This window comes from Bombyx mandarina, chromosome 01, assembly GCF_030267445.1.
Source record: "Bombyx mandarina strain Sakado chromosome 01, ASM3026744v2".
Lineage (NCBI taxonomy): Eukaryota > Metazoa > Arthropoda > Insecta > Lepidoptera > Bombycidae > Bombyx > Bombyx mandarina.
The window spans coordinates 10,114,903-10,124,597 of record NC_143208.1 but is presented as its reverse complement, the minus strand read 5'-3'; the positions used below and the strand labels follow the sequence as shown (position 1 = coordinate 10,124,597).

General features: G+C 40.0%; 1 long non-coding RNA gene across 1 annotated transcript; it reads left to right on the top strand.

Annotated features, from left to right (window-relative positions):
• The first annotated feature begins 990 nt into the window (after nt 1–990).
• LOC149503537 (uncharacterized) lies at nt 991–7,606 on the top strand. The gene is made up of 2 exons (XR_016323522.1): nt 991–2,701; nt 3,611–7,606. It is a non-coding gene; the product is annotated as an uncharacterized LOC149503537 (long non-coding RNA).
• The last annotated feature ends 2,089 nt before the right edge of the window (nt 7,607–9,695 follow it).

The window sequence follows — 9,695 nt, the reverse complement described above, 5'->3', positions numbered from 1 at the left end:
TGGCGGAGGCGGAGGTGTCGACGCGCCTAGTCGGGAGAGAGATGCTCAACATGATGTTCGGAGGACGACCCCTTTTGAAGAGCACCGCTATGCTTTTCGTGGGGTTGATGTCGATGCGCCACTTCCGGAACCACTGTCCCATGGTGGTAGCTGCGGTCTGAAGTCGCCGATGAAGCAACGCCTTCTTCCTACACGAGTAGTAGATGGCGGTGTCATCGGTGAAGAGCGCCAGATGGGTCTCCGGAGACCGGGGTATATCATTGATATATAAACTAAACAGTAACGGGGAGAGAGCGGAGCCTTGCGGGACTCCGGCTGTGACGTGACGGGGGCGGGATCGCGTTCCTTCGCACGTTTACCGTGAATGGAACGTGAAACGTCAACTGTGACGTTTACTTTGACGATTTTTCCAATATTTATTAAACTAAAAAATTATATCTCGTTAACTGTGAGTCTCCGCAACTTAACATTTTGCAAAAACCTTTCTATTTATGAGTACTATCTCCAAAAAAATTGTGAATTTCCAAAGCGACGGACCATAAAGGAAAGTTTGGCCCCGCCGCGGTGGTCGACGGCAGACTGAGTTGGCTTGACGTTTGCCTACCTCCCCGGCCCTGCCGCTCACATACCTCAGGCGTTGACTAGCGCTTCCGCGCACACTATGATATACATAAGTGTAATCCAACTATTACACTTATGTATATTTGTTTGTTGGGTTTGTCATGCTTTTTGAAGACTATTCTACGGACGCCGAGTTAGTGTCCGCGCTTGATGTAAATTAAAATTTTATAGCTTGATTGCTTTAAACGCACATATGAAAGTTGCTAAGCACGAAGTCCCAGTCGTCATTTCATAATAGTTTGACGACAGTTTTCTTTGACTATCAACTGAAGTGTTTGCATTATTTTTGCTTGCGAAAGGGATTTCGTTGAGTTTGCGTCATCATTACTTTAATTATGCTAATAGGCATAATAGGCATAATTAGGCTAATATCCTAATTCCATTTTGGAATTAGTTTCTTAGCTTGACCGTTTGACGTATTAAACAAATCTGAGATATTTTAATAATGAGAAAAAAAACGATTACGTTTCTAATCGAATTTTTTTTTTAATTGGTGTAGCGCAATAAACGCGCAACTGCCTCTTGCGATCACATCTGCGTTAACTGGATTGTTTTAAATTAAATAAAAAATTGTAATTAATTGCGTGACATAAAACTTATTACTATTATTTTCGGGCTAGGGTCCAAACCTCATGCAAGGTTTTCGTGGGTAGCGGAATGCGGGACATGTGGCACTTGACGGTCTGCAGATATCAGAAGCAGATCGCGGACCTGAGGATGTTTTTAGGGCCCTACCCACCAATTGACTCCCCTTACACACTCTGAGTTGACGTCATATCTCCGCCCAAGGTCAGAACCCGGGCAGTGTAAGGGGTTTCCCGCGGTCAACCAGACACGTGGTGCCACCTCGAGGACGCTTGACCGACAGCTCATCGACGACCGTTGGTAGGGCATCCTCGGGGCGGCGCCGCATGCCGGTCTTCGCGGTGTGGTGGCCGGTCAGGCTACTCGGGTGATGCCGCTAGTATTTTGGAATGCGCCGCTGGGTCGGAACGTGATATACCGTCGACCGAGTTGCTCTTCCACAGTATGCCGATAATGGAAACTACGACGGCAACGGCGGTCGATCGAGACAGTCTTGGGAACTACCTCTTCACAGGGACCGGAGCAGGACGAACGTCCTCCACCGACCCTTCGCTCGTGGCTCTAAACGGGAGTCCCGTACAGCGCCATGGACCGCACCAAACCCGTGTATAGGCGGCGCACCACCCTATCGGGCCCCCCTACGTTTGGCAACAGCCGATTCACCGAGCCGTGCCGCGGCGGTCCTCGCGGGCGAGGCGTCCATTTGGCTGCAGGAGATGCGGCCATGTTAGCCGTGCAATCGGAGGCACGGAGGAGTTCTCTACGCTGAGCGGGGGTACCCTCCTGGTGTAATTTCTCTTAACAAATTTCTATGTTTTTTCCTTTCTTATTTAACCAGGAGTGAGTTCCCCTGGTATTGGGTAGTGCTCTCAGAACCACTCCCTTCAGAAATTTATCGCTTCGCCGGGCATCGGAGTTTGGGATTGGGGTATTTATTATAGAGGTTTGCGTCCACGCGGCCCCGTGCCTTATGGCAGTATAGCCCCCGCTGGGGATTGCGAAGTATACACCGCCCGACGCTCGAAACGAGCTATTCACTGAGCCACACCGTCGTACTGGTACTATCCATATTTGGGAGGCGTTTCCCTGTAGCGGAAGTTGGGAATATGACCGCCAGCGGCCGACAGTTGTGGAAAATGCAACTACGGCTTACTTTCAAGACAACGGGGCACGAGGTACCACCGCTCACGGCACACCGGCGAACCGATGCAGTGGGGGAGCTACGCTCTCTAGAAGGAGCGCTTTGCACTTAGTAAAGAGTGTAGAGGGCGCGGTCCTTCCGTTCCTCCTAGAGCTGGTTTGGTCCGCGTCATCGTATCTCTTTCGTTGCAAAGCCTAACTATGCTGTTCTAATCCTAAACCTTATCCTTGACCTAATCCTAAATCTAGGACCTACACCTAATAATCTTTGCAATACAAGAGATCGGACAATACTTCTGGGAATTTCCTCCAGACGCTTCCGTGATCTACGACCTACGGACGCACCCGGTAATAGGTAAAGGTTATCTATATACTATTATATTATACTACCTACGTCGATCGATCGCGTCGTATCACGATCCTCAAAATTAAGAAACCGCAGTAATTCATTAAATAAATTAAACTTTTGTTTTTACAAGAGCGCAGAATATGGTTTGTTTGCCTAACTCTAATATTACTTTTACTGTATTTTAAAATTTCTACGTCATACTTTAGTCCATAATGTATATCAAATGAACCTAGATTAAATAAAAAATTATGTTCTTCAATATTCTAGTGTTGTAAAAAGTTTGCTTTAAGGTTAAGAATTACTTGGGTTAAAAAATCAACATAGGTAATAATAAGCTTTGTTCATAATATTTTAAGATCTTTCAATTTAAGCATGTATAGAGAAGCACTTTAACCTCTTCAGAGATATTGGCACATATGTGTACGTTTGGTTTTTATTATTATTTATATATTTAACTCTACGCTAAATGGTCACATATGAGGACATATTGCCTTTATAAATATTAGTATGTTTCTTAAATATTTTTACTTATTGAATTGTTGTCCATATAAAATGAACAATTCGCAATAAAGAATAAACCATATTCATGTTTTTGGTATCTTAAAACATTCTTCCCTGAAGAGGTTAAATAACGTATAAAAGATACACAGTAAAATAAGTCTCGTGTTACAAAAAGTAGTCATACGATAAAATAATAATAATAATGCATTTTCTATTTCACAGTATAGTAATATAGGTACGCCAAGAAAGGAATAATGCATTAGAATATGCAAAAATATGCATTGGAATAAATAAGCGAACTGTAACGGCTGGGGACAGTTCGCTAAGACCCATCTGAATATGAAAAATATATATCTACTGTTAGACAGACAAACACTAAGATCTTGATTTGATTACTTCTTCTTCTTCTTTCAGCCCACTGACGTCCACTGCTGGACATAAGACTCCCCCAAGCTTCGCCACAACGACCCGTCTTGCGCTGCCTGAAATTTTGATTACTTAACTACAAACAATGAGAAGTTTCGAAGAGGAAAACGATTTGGGTGTTTGACTTGATTTATGGCTTATATAAGTATCAAGCGATCGTTTGGCGCAATATTACCCACTAATAATGAAACAGCGAACTAATTCACCGGCCACGATAAATAAAGACTATTATGAATTTGTGACCAACAAGCTGCTTGTGCAAATTAGATACTTGGTACATAAATATTAGGAAAATTGTTTGGAAATGCGTGGTGGATTTTTCTAATATTGCAAACATTGAGGTCTTTACGCAGCAAATATGAAATGATTAACTGTTAACCGACCGACCACTGTAAATAACAACAACATTTGCAGAAATGATAAGAAGAAATCAAGAACACAGGCTTTGATGCGTACTTAGAAATTTTACAATTAATTTTCCAGAACATTCTCTACTGTTTACTTCGTAATAATAGCAAGTAGGTATCATCTAGTTCAGCGGGGGGCAAGAGGCGGACTGCATAACGTCTTGTGCTCCGGAACGCCAGCGACATGGATACTCTCTTCAGTGTTGAAGCTTAATGAAGGAAGATTTTTGAATATGTAACTAGTCTGGCCATAAATACTGTTATGTTCATAAAATCTTTTCTTTTTTAAACTTTTTAATTGTTTCATATTTGGAGCTCGTATATTATTTTAAAATACTTTTTTCGATGCGATTTTGCGATTTTGCGATTGCGCCATTTCACATATTTTTTCGTGTTCATTATCAAATTACAATATGGAATGGGGTGTTAAAGAAAATAGGATTGCAGTGATCGCCTTGCACAGAGTGGGTATGGAGCAGTCGGACACTTCAAAAGCTTGGTATCAACCGTATGTTCGTATATCGTATTATCAACAGATACAACAATACTTCGTCTGTCCAGAAAAGATCGGGGCGGTCGCGTGCTGTTAGAGCTACAAAGGCCGTTAATGCTGTTAAAGCCAGAATTCGTCGAAACCCCATTAGGAAGCAAAAATCTTATCGCGAGAAATGAATATTCCCGCTAGGACTTTGTCGCGTATTATAAAACAAGACCTGAAGCTCGGTGCTTATCGTCGATATACAAGACATGCCCTAAATCAATCTTTAAAATTAAAGACAGTGGATCAAAACGCCTTCTGTCGCTATATACAACAGAAAGATCCTCCCTCTTGACCCATGAAAAATTTTTCACGATTGAAGAACACTACAATAAGCAAAATGATAAAGTGTACGCTCACAGTTCTAAAGAAGCTGCTCAAGTGGTCGGAAAGGTACAACGTGGTCATCGTCCTGCGTCAGTGATGGGGCTTGTCTTATGAAGTAGTCACAAAACTACACTTTTGTAGAAAAGGAGTGAAAACTTCAGCTAAAGTGTCTCAAGATACAGTTTTGGATCATGTTATGAAACCTCCCAGCAATAGACTTTTTTTAAATTTACCGTGGACTTCCCAGCAGAACTCTGCACCTGGTCACAAGGCACAAACTACCCAACCCTGGCTTGAAACCACCGTTCCGGACTTTATAAGAGCTGAAGACTGGCCCTCATCTAGCCCAGACCTCAACCCTTTAGACTTCAAATTATGATCCGTTTTAGAGGACATGGCCTGCTCCAAACGACACGGCGACATTGAGTCTCTTAAAAAATATTTGGAGAAAAGAGTGGCGAAATTTCCCTTGGAAACAGTGCCAACAGATTAAAGGCCTGTATAAAAGCCAAAGGTAAATAAAAGCCATTTCGAATCGTATATTTTTTTAGAGCTGAGAATTTAATAAACATGTATGTATAAATTTTAATAATATTATATTACTTAATTTAAAAAAAATGCATTTTCATTTGTAATAGAACTTATGGCTAGACTAGGTATTCATGTGATATGCAATGTAACGAGTAAATTGCAAGTGATCGTGATTGATACCTCTCTCTTCGATCGGTTCCTCACTGCTGAGGATCGTGACTCCGTCCGATTTCGTCAACCAACTGTCTCCATCGATCCCGCCTTGCAGCCCGGTGGAGTGCGTCGCTGATAGGTATCCCCAGTTCCTCCGCTATTTGGTCCGACCATCGTTTGGGACTTCTACCCCTAGGCCTTTTTCCCTCTATTTTATCCGTCACCACAAGGCGTTCCAAATTGCTGGAATCCCTACGTGCAACATGACCAAAATACCGCAATATTCTTTGTAGGCAGATTGTGGATAGACGTTGAATCTTTTCTATTTTTAATTGCCTGAGAATAGATATGTTGGTGCGGCGGGCCGTCCATGGTATTCGTAATTGATACCTAATGACATTTAAAAAATGTATTTTACCAAATAAATAAGGTACTTAAATGTTATTGCAGTCTAGTGTCATTTTTACGATTGAAATTTTTTTTTGCTACTATCCATGCATTGCCAATATTAAAAATAAATAAACATGATCATATCTTACAAATTATCATTTGAGAATTTACAAATTTATAATAAAAGCGTGGAGGTTATGGTGTTCCAATAATGGAGTTGTGTATAATTGTGTAAATACACCCCTAAAAATCCCAATAAATTGTTCCATTTCACGGTTAGGTTACATAGTAATTTTAAGTTATTCCGGTATTTGTTGTTGATGACCAATTTGGTGGCGGAGTAGGTAAGCGCGCCTTACTACGAGGCTGAGGGTCGTGGGTTCGACTCCCACTTTGAGCAAACGTTCATGTGATGTATCCTGAACCACCTACGATTGGCTACACATATCATCCAGGTTTCCTTGTTATGAATTCGACCAGTTTGCCTTTTTGAGGTTTTAATAATAACCGCCGCGTCGTTCACCGCTAATACACCTGCCTTTTGCCGCTATACTGTAAATCTCCAACTTCAAATCCTAACTAAATATAAATAGGTTTCGTAGTTAGTGGAAATTCAAGTAGTACAAAAATTCGTAGGAAATTTTTATTATTATTATAAAATATGTATTTTTTATGTAAACGATCGGAAGAGGTCACTCGTATCTGATATCAGGCAGTTACCGGTGCTTATATAAATAACAATGAATACCTTCTTCCGCCGCGAGAGAAACTTTAGGTTAAAATGTATATGTATGTATGTAATGCGTAGGACGCTCAGGGTATATGAGTCGAGTGACTAGGTACTATAGTTGTGAGCCCGCACACAACTATTATGCTATAATGATTAATTGGGTCATTTGCGTTGTAATGTATATGTGCTCTGGTAACCACTTAACATTGAATGGGCCTTGAGCTCGTCTGCCGATCGCTGTTCATTTTAATGCCTTCAACTGATGCGTTGTTGCCTTTCCAGCTGTCGCAATACCACAACAGAATTTACAAGGTCACTTGTTTGAGCTGAGCCGCGAATAGTTGTTTAGAGGAATAACAGCTCGCCGTTATTATTACCTAGTACTTCCTTGGATTTTGGAAAAATAATTAAATTAAGGAATTGGACGGGATTGGAGAAATACATCCCAGAAAACGATAAATACCTATAGGTCGAGCTCAAGAAAATTCTAGTTCAAGGCGAATCCTTGTATTACAACGAGCTACTAGACTCCGTTAAAGTAATTGCATGGAATTGGATGATTGGAATTGGATTTCTATCCAAGAAGCCGATTGCCATACTGAAGTAAAATAGAAGTTCGTCATCTTTAAAAATTGTAAGTAGTACTCATTTTAGTGATTTTCAAAATAATTAATAAAGTATTGATTTATTTTATAATTAATATGTATTTCATTATTGTATGCGTTAATTTCTATCGTATTTTCTACCAAAAATAAAATCTAATTGTTTTCCGGCTGTATCATCGGTTTTTTGGAGACTAAATAAAATACTATATTGAATATAAAAGATTAGAAATTTATTATGTGCACATTATTAAAGGATTTGTTCTGGTTGTCAAAGAATGAAAAATAAATACATATTAATTTTAATCAACTTGAGTTTTATTTATTTTTTGTAATTAAAAATGTTTCATTAATTTAGTTCCTTTCGTTACATGGGTGATTTTTACCCAGTACGATTAGGGAAAGGATTGGATTGATTTACAATGTCCAACGAATATTTAAATTTTCTCTAGCTACCTACCGGTAATTATTCATACTTGTGTATGTACACTAGCAATTTCATCTATAGCGCCAGATACCAGAGTCGTTAAGGACTCTTTACAAACTTGTTTCAAGAGACAGCCTAGACATATAAAAAGGAAAAGTGAAACGTTATGTACACTGAAACAGTATTCTACAGAGGCAATTCGTCTACAGTTTAGGGGGCATTGGCACCGACCGAAAAACAACTGACCTCTAGTATCTCGATCAGAGCTACAATCTACTATATGGACAATCCAATCATTACATGAATGAATGTCTAGGGATAAGGTCGCGGAATGTAGGCATGTGCGGCTCGTGTCTTGCGCACGATACGATAACGAATTTTTTTTTTACAAAAATACTAATGATTGCTCAACAATGCGGACACGTGTCGCTGTCTGTTCCACCAATATTGACTTCACTGTCTGGTCACGGAGCACGATAAGAACGTTTCTTGTCTCTCTAGCTTTATATTTTTATTTTGTATTGCCATTGATAATGGACAATCTTACCGTGGCACAATCCCATTTCAAAACTGGTTTCAATAAAGTCTTACGGTACGGTACGGGCTATAAGTAATATCGGCATCATCTGAAACAATTTTTTGAATCATCGAAAATATTGGAATCGTATAATTGCGCTGTGCGGAAAATATGTCTCTTGAAGATCTACGTTAGGGATTTCTGAGTAAGGAGCCCTAGGAACGAACGAAAACGGCGAGCCTTTAAGAATCTGCTATAGAAACACAGGCCTGCCAAGCTACCTAGGTAATGTATTGCCGAAAAACTTACAACACTAATATAAAGACACCGGTATGCTAACCAGAACTCTAGGGGTTGACCTTTTCCTCTATTTGCTTGTGTTAGTAAATCATATGCTTTTCTGCTATCTACTTTCCTGTAGTCCGATGAACCAGAAGAAAAATATAAAACATAGTATACTTGTAAAATTCTAATGACAACTAATGTTCTAATTTTTTTTTAAATAATGGTAGACGATGTAACTATCTAGGGTTAAGTAGCCCGATAAACGACGCCCTGCTCTCTATATCAGTATCTATATGTACTGGTATAACATTGTTAATAAAAAATAACGATCACAGATTTACGCAACAGAAGTCAGCTAATTAACGTCGATAATCGACGTTTGTACAAGGAACAACCAAGCGGTGGGCGCAGCGCGACAACATGTTTAGAATATTCTCATATATCCTTCAGATTTCTCGTTTCGCACGCTTTCCTGAATTACCATAGAAGAGACATGCAGCAACGACTCACTTTGTCGAGGGGATTCGTCTTTCCGATGGTCTATTCTAGGTATTCCGGCGCTTTGGTAAGAACATTGAAGAGAGAAATCGGCATAATTACTTCAGTGCACCACGTAAGGCACCGGTGACATACATGACAGCCAACGTTGTTAATTACCGTCGCCTCCCTGAAGTATCAGATCCAAAAATCAGCTTCATTAGAATATCTAGATAGATAACTTCATAGAAGTTCTATAAGGTGACGTGATTGCTCCGCAAAAGAAATGGGTAGGAAGGTTACACCCAACCACTCGCTGGTACAGTTTGTTACGCAAATGTTGTAAGATTAAATAATAATAATAAATAAATAAATATTTAATAACAATCACGCCACGTTAACTGGTCCCGTGCTAAGTTCGTAAAGAACTTGTGTTACAGGTACCAGATAACGGAAATAAATGTAATATTTTTATTTTACACGTACATATATTTAATATTTTAATATACATCCATAACCCTAGAAAGGACATTTATTTACCATACAAATATCTTCCCTTGGCGGGATTCGAACCCGCGACCCCCTTGTGTAGTGACCGTGTCACTTACCACTACACCAGACGGCCGTTAAGATTATTTTTATTACCATTCGCAGGGCTACGCTACTGTATCGCTAACCTTTTCTTTCAT